General features: G+C 41.5%; 1 protein-coding gene and 1 long non-coding RNA gene across 2 annotated transcripts in view; one reads left to right on the plus strand and one right to left on the minus strand.

Annotated features, from left to right (window-relative positions):
- ZNF385D (zinc finger protein 385D) overlaps nucleotides 1-13766 on the plus strand; it is a 990916-nt gene that overhangs the window by 183341 nt on the left and 793809 nt on the right. The window lies entirely within an intron of this gene.
- LOC113884776 overlaps nucleotides 6067-13766 on the minus strand; it is a 41597-nt gene continuing 33897 nt past the window's right edge. The window contains exon 3 of the long non-coding RNA XR_003509016.1: nucleotides 6067-6407. This is a non-coding gene — a long non-coding RNA (uncharacterized LOC113884776). The remainder of the gene's footprint in view (nucleotides 6408-13766) is intronic.

Here is a 13766-nt window from a genome sequence, read left to right on the forward strand (position 1 = left end):
AGCAACAGACTTCAGGCCAAGGAGCAAATATGCTCTTTGGCTTGTTTTTTTCTTGCCCATGGCTTGCCTTGTGGCTCAGCTGGTAAAGAATCTTCCAGCAATGAAGGAGACCTGGGTTCGATACCTGGTTTGGGAAGATCCCCTGGAGAAGGGAAAGGCTACCCACTCCAGTATTCTGGCCTGGAGAATTCCATGGACTGTGTAATCCATGGGGTTGCAAAGAGTTGGGCACAGCTGAGTGACTTTCACTTTCACTTTCATGAGCTAAAGATGGTTTTAACATTTTCAAAAGCTTGTAGATTCAAACAAACAAGTAAAAACAAAAAAGAAGAATATGAAGCAGCAACTGCACATGGCTCATAAAGCCTAAAGCATTTACCATCCATGGCCTTTTATGGAAAACATTTGTCAAGTCCTGTGTTAGATTACCAAGACAAAACTATGACATTATTGTGCTTTATAATTAGAGTGTCATGTGACTAATTTCCTGTAATTATATTTGTTCCTTGCGAAGTGTCCTTTCCGTATGAAAAACATTTTCTGAGAAGACTGTGATTTGCAAACTTCTACCGATTACTTGCATTGAATTCAGTGGAGGCTAAAAAATATATATTTTAGTTAGCATCTTACTACCTCTAAATAAATGCAACCTAACCATTATGTTTGCACAGTCTTCCATTGGTTCCAAATGAACAATTTTATGTTCCTCTCATTCTAGTTGAATGTAACTAACTTGGCTGTGCGTCTTAGCCGAGTATCTTACAATTAAGTATTACTTGGTTTTTGTTCTCAGAAAGTCTATAAGTAAGAGAAGAATTAAGCACGTTTAGTGTAGAAAGTTCTAGACTCATTACAGCCACACGAGTAGTTTTGCCCTAGTTTTACTTTTATAATGATAAAAAACAAGCATGTACATTACTTAACTTGTTTCTCTTTACATTTTATCACCTAAATGATCATTATATTGCCATTAGGAATGGCCTTTTTGACTTATTTAGAATAGTCATTCAAAAGGGGAAACATATTAAGGCTGATTTCTTTAATGATAGGGAATCAGGTCTGACATTTTAGACACATATTAGTTGCAAGAAAAGAGAGTCTCTTAAGGGAAACATCACTAATGTGTTTCCAAAAGGTCAAGGATTTATTACCTTATAACGGATGGATCGGAGCTACTTGATCTGAGCTAATCCGTTTCTTTTTTTTCCTCCGAACTTCTTGATTTAAAAATCATTACAGGAAGATGTAAGTGCGTGGGAACATGGTGAGATGGGGTGGAGAAACGGAGACAGAGACGTTTTGTGTTATTTTTGTCGCTTTGTGGAGCAGAGGTCGACAGATGGGGGCCGGGGCGGAGCGGAGGTAGGCAAGGGGAGGGCTCAGTGTTTGATGGCCCGGCTGTGTCCTCTGGTCCCATGTATCCCTCTTCCCCTGTGCTTTGCTGTCCACTGGGCATATCTGAACATGAGTCTGCTGGTCCCTTCTTAAACGTGCAGAAGAAAGTACAGGTTTGTGGGGAAGGAAGTTAGCTGTAGGGATGCTGCAGAAACGTTACTCTCTGTTGCCTCCACGTTTTATAAAATTATCAGCTGTGGGGCTGATAATCACCTCATGTCTACAGGGGATTTGCAGGAGAAGATTTCTGGATGAAATCACATTGTTTGGATGGCTTAGCTATCTGCTGCTAGAGCCAGGGTTCATTTAGCTGAATTGGAAACATAGCTAAACTAGATTTAGAAAGTAAGAGGGAGATAAAAGCATTCACTGGACGTGTGTGGAGTGATCCTAAAGACTCAGGGACAGGAACTTGTGTAAAGTCTCAACAAAGTATACCCCCAGCATACAAGTCCCTCAGGAACCACTGGCAGCTTTCCTGCCCCGTTCCAGGCTCTGTCCCGGTCCTCCACCATCCTCCTGTCTTCTTACCCTCCCTGATCTTCCTGCCCCCGGGAAGCATTCTTCTTTCTTTGTGGGTCTGATTTCTCAGTACTGTATCCAGCAAGAACACACACTCTTATTCCTCCTCCACAATGCTTCCTAGGTCAGCCCTCCGCATGAAACCCTTAGTCTTGTCTCTGAGTCTGAGTCACCATTTTAGAGAATAAGGTTGTCCGTGTTTGGGTCAGCTGCCCACCTGTGACACAGATGAATTGAAGTCTCTGGGATAAAGTTCCATTACCCCTTGGCCATGCATGCGGGTTCAGGAAACCAGCTTATCTGAAACGGTGGAACACTGAGGTGAGAAAAGCAGCCACTGGCGTGTATGTATTCAGGACATGTATGTGGTTGTCCAATCATTGTGCACATTGAGAAACATTCATTCATTCACTGAGCGCTCTGCGGAACTTCTATTATGTTCTAGAAGTAGAATGACGAATAAGACCTAGTCCTTTCTTTTAAGGAATTTCTAATGCCCTGGTATGGACAAGCAACTCTGTAAACACTTTCATTCTATTGAAATCAGTTCTTCATCTAGGTAAGCACAAAACACCCATAATAGGAGTTTGGGGGGACTTAAATATTTCCTGGAAAAACAAGTAAGAGATAAACTATCTATTAAAGAATAGTAGAAGTTAGCCAGATGGATAAGTTGAGGAAAACCATAGAGGGTGATATAAAATTCAGAGTCTGAGCCCATTAGTTTAAGATCAATCGTCAAAAAGAACAATCTATGAAAAAGCCAATTCACCAAAAAAAGTCAGCTTTCCGAACTTGTGTGTTACCAAAACTTGTTTTAAGAGATGCCATCCTTTCAGTGCAACTGATATGAATACATTATGGTTATGGGTTCCTACTTGTGAGTTTTATAATTTGGCTGAATTGATCATTCGATGACACTAATGTTTAGTGCATTTGTAATTCAGTGTGTTGACCCTGGGTGTATTGGCCTGCTTCCAAGTAAACAGGTCCAGCGCGTGAGGGGACAAATGCTTCCTCCTTTTGGTCAGGGCAGTGCAGCTAGAACATAAAGTGTGAACTGAGGGAAGTGGTGTGGGGAGTGGGGCGGGGGGTGGGGGAGCAGTGCGCGGATTGTCTCTTAGTGTTTATCTGTATCCATTTCATCCAAATGGATTGTAGGCTTCTTGAGATTAAGAACCATATGCTTTCTTAACCTAACTCGGCTTGTTTTTGGTGTGGTATTTTAGGATACACACATGTTCTTCTCATACAACGTTATGGGTTCTTTGGGTGTTAAGTAAGTACGTTTTAACTTGATACCCGTACGCTCATTAACGTTAAGTATAATTAGACTTTTCTAAGTCCTCCTTCACTTGCGGATGCCTCTCTCGCTTTAGAGATATAAACGTAGCATTATTACATACATTTTATTATGTTTTCATGCCTTCTGAAATAGAACTATTCCTGTTAAAACATTAGCTGCTGAAGTTATTAATGTAAAAGCAGATGTGTTTAACATTTGAAGATACAACTTACTGATTACTGAGGCAACTCTGTAAGTAAGAATTAAGCACGGTGGTGCAATTGCCACACCATAATTCCTTCCACAGAAATTTTTCCTAGGGGTTGGCTGATAAAAATGGTTCAAAATTTGCTCTTCAGTTTTCGATAGATTTCTTTCACTCAAGTCATTTCAGTAGAGGGCCAAATATGGTCCAGAATGTGATACTCTTAATTGAATATAACACAACATAATTATGGAAGAAGGAGTTGTGAAGGAATCTAGAGATTAGATCAGAAATGACGTATGAAAAAAAAAAAAAAGAAGAAATGACGTATGTCCCATTTTCCTGGTAAACAATTGACCTTCTGAGATGAGTGTCTATGCCAATACCCCTGTCACTGGTGAGGCTGAATATATAATCGCCTACAGTTTCCACGTGTATATCCTGAGTTGGCTTCTGTGTGTGTTATCTGTACTGTTGCTTAGTTAAGTGAAAAAAAATAAAAGAGAAGTGTTTGTTCTTTTAAAGACTGAACCACGAATAAATACCAAATAAATGAGTTTACTTAAGGGGATGGTGGTAGGTCCACTGGTAACTTGATTTTTTGCCAGAGTTCTCAAAAAATAGAAAAAAGGAATAAGATTATTTTAGGAATACTTATAGTAAATAGTCATAGAAAAATATAAAAAATTGTGAGTACACAGGAAAGAAAATGGTTTACTTATAGTTCATATTTTCCACCCCAAGCCAACTTTATTATAAAACTATACTAATACCAGTAACATAATACCAGATATAGAACAGAGGAATTTAAAAACATTAACAATGTAATACATGCAATGTTTTTACCAGATCTGAATTCCTTCAGAGAGTTGGAATACTGTAGAGTTGACTCATCTCCTATTGCATTCACCAGTCCCTTTATTTAGCTTCTTCTAGTAAGTTTATTATAGCAGTTTATTTCGTTTTTATTTATAGGACAAAACTTGCGTGGGAGCATTTGTGACATGTCTCTAAGAAGATTTGAGTGTAGTAACTTTAAGCTTTCCGAGGGAATGGATCATATCTGCTCTGTTTTGTAGCTCTCCCAAGATATATATAGTGCAACGCTGTGTTCTCGGTGTGCCTTGAGTGAATATTACGGGCTGCCTGAGTGGATCTGAGAAGCAGGTGCTTTTACGGCCTGCAGGCCACCTCTGTAGTACCATTGCCAGTACTCCGGGTGGCCATCTCAAAGGCCGAGATGCAGAACATTTATAGTCTCATAAAGTGGGGATCACCTTGGAATCTGCAAGTGCAACTGTAAACCAGCCCAAACATCGTAGAACAGACAACAGAGAGTCCCTGAGGCCCCATCCCAGCCCAGCGCTGACTCTCTAGGAGGCTTTTCAGCTTTAGGGACCATGGTCCAATTCTACTCTTTCCTGGGTTTTGCCACCTTATAAATTCTGGAGACTGCTGACCGCTTGTCATCTGATGGCTGACAATACCTGTCAGAAAGCTGTCTTACACAGGAGACAAACTCAAGGCCCCAGAATCCTGGCTGACCCAGACACCGCTTCCCGGGAGGGCCTAGGAGAGTATGTGACCCTTTTCTGTCATAGCTTTGAAAAGCCTTCCACCTCTTTCTGAGACAAAGGGGACATGGCTGAGTTGTTCCTAAAGATGACCCACCAACTTTTTCCAAAGACCTTTCACAAGATGACAGTATCGAAGTCAGGAACAGTGCTTCCGGTAAAGTCTAGTGATGCGCTGTCTTGTATGTTGGAATTTCTTACGTGTTGTATTTTCAGTGACTGAATCCTTCTATCAGGACTTCTCTGATGGTGCAGAGGTGAAGCATCCGTCTGCCAGTGCAAGAGATGCAGGTTCGATGTCTGAGTTGAGAACATCCCCTGGAGGAGAAAATGGCAACCCACTCCAGTGTTCTTGCCTGGGATATTCCATGGACAGAGGAGCCTGGAGGGCTGTATAGTCCATGAGTTTGCAAAAGAGTCAGACATGACTTTGCGACTAACAACAACAATAATACTCCTTCTCTACCCCAGTAAAGTGGTTAACTGTTGTTGTTTATATTACATAACATAAAATAAAACCAGGAGAGAACATGAGCATCAGTCTGAAGTCTTCCTCGGTTCCCAGTTTCCTGACTCAACTAGGAAAGAAAGACTTACGGTGCAAATGCCATCAAGAGAACATTTAGATAAATTTTGTAAAGCCTCATTTAGTATCTCAGGTTGACCAACACACCCAATTTGTTGTTGTTTATTTGTTTTGTATGTGTTTTTCTCCAGTTAGTAGCTGATTTTCTTTACACATAAGCTCAATGGGAAAATGTGAAAATAACTGTACTTTGTCTAAGTTAGCAAGTTAGGATGACTTTTATATTTCTTTTATCATGATAGCCACTTTCACCTTTTCCTTTTTCATGTATGCTGCTGCTACTGCTAAGTCGCTTCAGTCGTGTCCGACTCTGTATGACCCCATAGACGGCAGCCCACCAGGCCCCACCGTCCCTGGGATTCTCAAGGCAAGAACACTGGAGTGGGTTGCCATTTCCTCCTCCAATGCATGAAGGTGAAAAGCCAAAGTGAAGTCACTCAGTCGTGCCCGACTCTTAGCAACCCCATGGACTGGGGCCTACCAGGCTCCTCCGTCCATGGGATTTTCCAGGCAAGAGTACAGGTAAAGACTGTTTGGTGGCTAGAAAAGTACAAAAAAAAAAAAAAAATACTATTTACATGTTATTTAAACTTTAAGAATTGAAACAGGAATGAAACAAAATGTGTTTTTCAAGCATCTTCCTGCTGTTGACTCTCTCATCTCACAGACGGAAATGGATGGAAAATGAGCTGATCTCGTCCCGCCCCTTCTCTTGTCTCGTTCCTGTGTGAAGCCTCCAGGTTGCGTGCTCCAGGGTCACGGTGGCTTTCAGCTCCTCTCTGACAGCTTCTAGTTACATGATCTTGACCTTTCTGTGACCTCCTGGAACACAGTCTCCACCTATAAAATCAGAAAAACACTTAGTACCTGTTCCTTAGGGTTTTATTGATGATTAAATACATCAAGGCAGGGAAAATTTTTAGAGAGTTTCTAATATATGATAAATACCCACAATGCGAAATACTCACTGTTATTGTGACTATGTGAGCCTCTTTCCACGGAACTTCCCATTGTTTCCTGCTTCCCGTTGAAACTATGGTAAATTCTGCCTGCTCATCACGCATATGCATCTCTGTACTTGGCTCTGTGTTCATCCTCTTCACTTCTTGGCCTTGCTGTCAGCCATGCCCATTTAAGTCTGAACTCTGGCTTTTAAATCTGCCTTACCAGTATTTAATACATATATGACTATGTATTAAACAGTGCATATGTGTTATGTATTACACATGCATTGCAATATTTAATATCAATAGTGTATATACGTCAGCCCCAAAGACACAAGGTTGATCCCTGGGTCAGGAGGATCCCCTGGAGAAGGAAATTGAAACCCACTCCGGTATTCTTGCCTGAAAAATCCCATGCACAGAAGAGCCCGGTGGGCTGCAGTCCACAGGATCACAGAGACGAGGACTTGACTGAGCATCCTTGTTACAGTCCCGCTAATCCTCCACACCCCTCCCCGGTGGTATCCACGGATCTGTGCTCTGCAGTTGTCTGTTTCTGCTTTGCAAACAGCTCATCTATACCAGTGTATAAACAGATCAGTAATGAGACCCTACTGCGCAGCACAGGGAACTCTGCTCAGTGCTGACCTGGCTGGGAAGGAAGTCCAGGAGGGAGGGCTTACGTGTGTATATCTGGCTGGTTCATTTTGCTGTACAGTAGAAAGTAACACACTGTAAAGGAATTATACACCAACAAAAAGTAATTTTAAAAGAAAAAGAGAAGCTGTCTTAGTGATCTTTGCTTAGTGTCTGGCTGCAGCTTTCCGTCTGAACAATGAGCTTGCCAGGGGGACGCAGTTTCTGGGAGGCGCTCCGTTCCTCCCAGACAGTAAGCATGTGGGCCTGCTGGCCCTCTCCCTTCCCTTCTCATTGCCCATCGTGTGCTTGCACACTGAGGCTAAACTTGCAGTCAGCAAGTCTCCTTCTCTAACTCGATGGAACCTGCCAAGGGCCCTTTAAACTCTGGGTATTTCCATACCTAGCATCTTATTCCTTTGTGGAGACAAACACTCCTTTTTGGGTAGCTCTTGTGTTCAGCTGTATTGTCAATCAGTGTTGTTACTGGTGCTGCTAGTTTAAGGAGGCATTGAATAAAACATTCAGATCGTGTTATTTAAAATGTCTGCATTTCCTTCCACACATTTCTCTAGATGTAAGCTGTAATCTACATTGAGTGGACAATTAGAGCTCAGTGAAACAAAGGGAAAGAAAAGTGGAGGGGGCAAAAATAACACGGCAAAAATAACGTGCAGATGGGGCTTGGGGATTGTGTCTTTTGTTTGTTTGTTTTTCCCCCACACATCAGAACTAAGAAATTCTGGGAACTTAAGAAATTTCCGATGAGAAGGGAGGCATTTGAGATCTGGTCAAGAAAGAATGATGCACGTGATGGTCAATGATCAAGGGATGCATTAAAGAGCAGTAGGTGGTGTAGAATTCAGAATTTTGCAGATGGTAAAAAGGAGATTTAATGAGATTTACAGCAGCAAGGAAGATGCTAGTCTGTCTTTCCATCAATTAATATATAGCCTATGGACTATGCATTACATTTTAAAACCACCATTTTCTATTTAAAAGAAACAGTGAAATCTAAATTAAGCAACTTAGTGATGGGGCAAGTTCTCTCGTATGAAGACTGAGAAAAATTTACTTGTTGAGTTGTTTACTTTTTCTATGACATGTGCTTGCCTGCCATGTACATATTTTAATAATGTTAATACAAATCCGGGGCTATTTATTTTGTACTACCATGAAATACAAGGGAGGAAAACAATGTAAAGATTCTAACAGGAGATTTTAAGAATGCTAAAGCTGTGTTTTTGTTGAGAGAAGCTTTTTAAAAAATTTCCTAGCTTTACAAATACTTGCTACTCAACAATACAGCAGAACCTAACTTTTCTCTCATTTTCAACACCTATTTTCTGAAAGTTTATTCATACAAACGAGGACTCATCAATTGTCTCCTGTGTTTACAAGACAGATCTGTCTTTCACAAGAAGGTTAGCACCAAATCATCAATTATCCTGAAGCTGTCTCTCACTGAATGTACTTTCAAAAATCAAGCTTCGTATGTCTTTGCTGCAAATATCAGTGGTCGCTTCAACACCACAAATCAAGAATACCATTGTCCCCTTCTTTCTAAATGTGAAATGGGTAGAAGTCCTTCCTCTATTTTTTTTAATTTATTTTTTTATGGGAGGATAATTGCTTTACAGCTTCCTCTATTTTTAAACTTAGTATTACCTTTGAAATTTACCAGATGAACTTTTCAAGTCCAGTTATTAGAGGACTTTTTTCATTTTGGTTCTCTTTTCTGTGTCATTGCTTAAATTTCCATATCTCTTTATGATTCTAAACACCATTTCTGGGTCTGCTCCCCAGTCTTTAATTTGGATTTTTTAAACATTTTACTTTCTTTGCACTTTGTGTGTAAGTAATTCATGAATACATCCTTGTCAAATAGCAACACCTACCATAGAGGGTAGAAAATAAAATAGGATATTAATTTCCAAATATGACAGAGTGGTTTGCATCAAGCCAACCCTATCTTCAAACACAACTATGAAAAATGACATAAAATAACAGCAGACGGCTCTTCAAAATCTGAACACAAAAAGGGAAGGCAAGATGCCAGAGAAAAGGAAAGCTAAAAGAAGAGAGATCAATATATATATTTATTTTTTTCCCTGAAGCAGACAATAGAGGGACTTTTATTTATTAGGAGAATCGTTAGCTAACCAATGTCTCCAGAATGTTTATCCATTTTATTTTATTTTTAATTTTAATTTTATTTTATTTAACTTTACAATATTGTATTGGTTTTGCCACATATCAAAATGAATCTGCCAGCTTTTGTTCACCAGCTTCCTTGTTGCTACCCAGGCTTCTGTCTAATCCTGCACTGTGGGGGTCGTGAGTCATAGAGGCTGAACAGGATGAAGGGACAGCAAGCCTGCGGTTCTGAGGGAGCTCTGACAGATGCACAGAGCTGGAGAGACCAACACTGACTTCATGGTCTCGGGGAGCTCTCCCCAACTTCCATCGGAGACTCCGGAAGCCTCACACCCTAGGAGCAAGGGCCAAAAGCCCAGACGACACAGCTCATGCTCCGATTGAATCAAGAGGATCTGCCTCAGTTCTAGGAGAAAGTCAGAAGAAACATAGTCTTCCCTGATGGAAGACAGATCCCTTCTGCAATCCTTCCAGATTTTATACACATTGTTCCATCATTCAATAAAGATGTATCAAGCAAATCAGGAACATTTACCCAAATCCAAGAGAAAAAGTAGGTCTATACGCTAGAGATTATTCAGATATTAGCAATCTGAAATATAACTGAAATTAATATGTTGACAAAATAATGCTATGATGTAGAATTTCACCAGAGGATTGGAATCTGTAAAAATAAGCAAAACTCAAATTTTAAAACTGAAATATATAATCTTTAATTAAGAGCTCAGTAGGTAAATTGACCAATTAATCAAAGCTGAAGAGAGGTCTCTTGAACCATTATATATCTCAGAAGAAACATCTGGAATGAAACACTGGTAGGAAACAAAATTGTGAAAATGCAGGAATAGAAAAAAATGAAGATAGGTGATGCATTGAGAAAAGTTCCCACGTTGGCGTAAGTAAAGTCCCAGAGGAGGAGCGAGTCTTCAGTAGAAATAATACAGATGAAAAGCATAAGTTGCTCATAGTGTTTGGATTATAGATCTCTAAATGTGAAAAGCAGAACTATAAACTTTTAGTAGAAAACATAAGAGAGTCTCTGCAAACTGGGTCAGAATAAGTGTTCTTATGCATGCCACCAGAAGCATAATCCATTAAAGACACTGGTAAATTCCACTATATTAAAATTTAAAAGTTTTGCTCTGCAACAACCCTGTTAAGAGAAGGAAAAGACATTGTACGTAAAGGGAGAGAGTATTTGCAGAACTCAGAGCCAACATTTTGGAGGCATGAGATGAGGACTCACTGCAAGATGAAGACGCAAGGGCTCTTGTTCAAAAGGCAAGAAAAATGAGTCATTTGGTATGCCAACATGGAAAACTCGTCCTTATCTTTCATAGTCTCTTTCTCAGTCTTCACAGTATTTTTTTTTTAAAGACCTTGTTTTTAAAGCAGTTTTAGATTCATAGCAAAATTGTGAGAAAGGTACGGAGTCTTCCTATCTCCTCCCTGCCTCCACAAAGGCAAGGCCTCCCCTGTTACCAGGACACCCCACCTGAGTGCTGCACTGTGATAATCGTGGGCCGACACTGACACGTTGAAATCACCCGAAGTGCATAGGCTGTACCTGGTGATGGACGTTCTCTGAGTTGGGCAAACGTGTAAAGACGTGTAGCCATCACGTCTCATCACACAGAGTGCTTTCTGAGCCCCCAGAGCCTCCGTGTGCTGCCCCGTAATCTCTCCACTGCTTCTCCAACTCCTGGCAGCCACTGAGCATTTACCTGGCTCCAGAGTGTTGTCTGAAAGCTGGGATCACACAGTGTGAACCCTTCTCGGTCTAGTTTTTTTCACTCAGTAATCTGCATCAGAGCTTCTTCCTTATGTCTTCATGGATTGAGAGCTCATTTCCTTCTAGCACTGAGTAGTATTCTGCTGTCCGGATGTACCCCCATCTGTTTATTTACCCATTCACCACTGAAGGACGTTCTGGTTGCTTCCAAGTTTTAGAAATTATGAGTGAAGCTGCCATAGACATCGTGTGCATATTTTTGTGTGGATATAAGGTTTTGACTCCTCTGAGTGGATACCAAGGAGCTTGATTGTTGGATTATGGTAAAAGTGAGTTTAATGAAAAAAAAAAAAAACCCAAAATAAAAACAAACACAAATAACTGTCAAATGATCTTTCAGAGGGGCTGGACAGTTTGCAGCCCCCAGCAGTGAGTGAGAGTTCCTGTTATTCCACAGCCTCTCCAGCGTTTGATGTCATCGGCACTCTAGACAGGCCGTCCTGAGGTAGACGGTGATGTTTCATTGTCTGAATTTGCGTTGCTTGATGCCACTGATGCAGAGCTTCTTTTCATGCGCTTATCTGTCATCTGTCTTCTTTGGTGAGGTGTCTTTTAAAGACTTTGGACCATCCATTTTTTAATCAGGTTGTTATTAATTTGGGATTTTAAGAGTTCTGCATGTGGGTATATGTGCTTTCCAGGTGGCACTAGCGGTAAAGAGCCCACCTGCCAACGCAGGAGACGTGAGAGACGGAGGTTCGCTCCCTGGGTCGGGAGGAGGGCATGGCCACCCTCTCCAGTGTTCTTGCCTGGAGAATCCCATGGACAGAGGAGTCTGGTGGGCTGTGGTCCATAGAGTCTCAAAGGGTCGCATATATACATGGCCAGTGTGTGTGTGTGTGTGTGTGTGTGTGTGTGTGTGTGTGTATATATATATATCTTTCATTAACTTTTACTTATTTTAGCAATAATTGAAGGACTTATATATAAAGAGTGGGATTATTGGCAATGATGAGCATCAGTCAGGCTTAACATTCATAAAAGGATATTATGTTTATGTATATTATGTTTATGTTTATTATGTTTCTGTATATTTTGAATAACAGTGCTTTCTCAGAAGTCTCTCTTGCAAATATTTTTTTCCCAGTCTGTGGCTTGTCTTTTCATCCTCCTGACTTTCACAGAACAGAATTTTTAAATTTTAATGAAGCCTTGCTTATCAATGCTTTCTTTCATAAATTGTGCCTCTGACATTATAGCTGGAAATCATTTTCATGTATGTGGGTTTGATGGGTGACAGAAATCTTCTTTCCCAGTTTTCTGGCAACTGACACTTTTGACTCTCTTATTTATAGGTGTGCTGCTGCTAAGTCACTTCAGTCATGTCCAACTCTGTGCGACCCTGTAGACAGCAGCCCACCAGGCTCCCCCATCCCTGGGATTCTCCAGGCAAGAACACTGGAGTGGGTTGCCATTTCCTTCTCCAATGCATGAAAGTGAAAAGGGAAAGTGAAGTCGCTCAGTCGTGTCCAACTCTTAGTGACCCCATGGACTTCAGCCCACCAGGCCCTCCGTCCATGGGATTTTCCAGGCAAGAGTACTGGAGTGGGGTGCCACTGCCTTCTCCCAAACTTTCTCCTTCTTGAGGTTAAGAAGAGCTCTTTCTTCCAGCACCTATTGTCCTGTTTCAGCACCTGGACAACATATGTATTGAAAGTTCCTCCAGGAGAATGGCATATTATTAAGTTGATATTCTTTTTAAATTCTGTACTTTCTTTGTTTAGTTTTTGCAGTGCTTGTCTTCACGGCTGCCTGGGCTGCTCTCTGAATGCAGTGCACAGGCTTCTCACTGCAGTGGCCTCTCTCGTTGCAGAGCATGGGCTCTGGGGCGTGTGGGCGTCCCTGACTGCAACATGCAGGCCCAGTAGCTGTGGCCCATAGGCCTGGTTGCTCTGAGGCATGTAGGATCTTCCCCAACCAGGAATCAAACCCGTGTCTCCTGCATTATGGGTGGGCAGATTCTTTACCACTGAGCCTCTAAAGTGAAAGTAAAGTTCCTCAGTCGTGTCCAACTCTTAGCGACCCCATGGACTGCAGCCCACCAGGCCCTCCGTCCATGGGATTTTCCAGGCAGGAGTACTGGAGTGGGGTGCCATTGCCTTCTCCGGCTATGAAGTCTTAAGTAACATTAAAGAGGCTTTTATTCATGGAATTTCAGCTTCAGCATCAGGCTTTCCAATGAATATTCAGAGTTGGTTTCCTTTAGGATGGACTAAATGACAATCCTAAAGGAAATCAACCACCCTTGCTGTTCAAGGCAGTCTCAAGAGTCTTCACCACAATTTGAAAGCATCAGTTCTTCAGCACTCAGCCTTTGTTATGGTCCAACTCTCACATCTGTACATGACGTAAAGTGGGATAAAAATCCTCTGAGCTCCACGTATTCAGCCTTTCCTTGAAGGCTGAATACAATGTCTTGTGCCCTCACTGCAAGGAGATTCAACCAGTCCATCCTAAAGGAGATCAGCCCTGGGTGTTCATTGGAAGGACTGATGCTAAAGCTGAAACTCCAATACTTTGGCCACCTCATGCAAAGAGTTGACTCATTGGAAAAGATTCTGATGCTGGCAGGGATTTGGGGCAGGAGGAGAAGGGGACGACAGAGGATGAGATGGCTGGATGGTGTCACTGACTCTATGGATGTGAGTCTGAGTGAACTCCGGGAGTTGG

This window comes from Bos indicus x Bos taurus, chromosome 27, assembly GCF_003369695.1.
Source record: "Bos indicus x Bos taurus breed Angus x Brahman F1 hybrid chromosome 27, Bos_hybrid_MaternalHap_v2.0, whole genome shotgun sequence".
In the NCBI taxonomy this organism is placed as follows: Eukaryota; Metazoa; Chordata; class Mammalia; order Artiodactyla; family Bovidae; genus Bos; species Bos indicus x Bos taurus.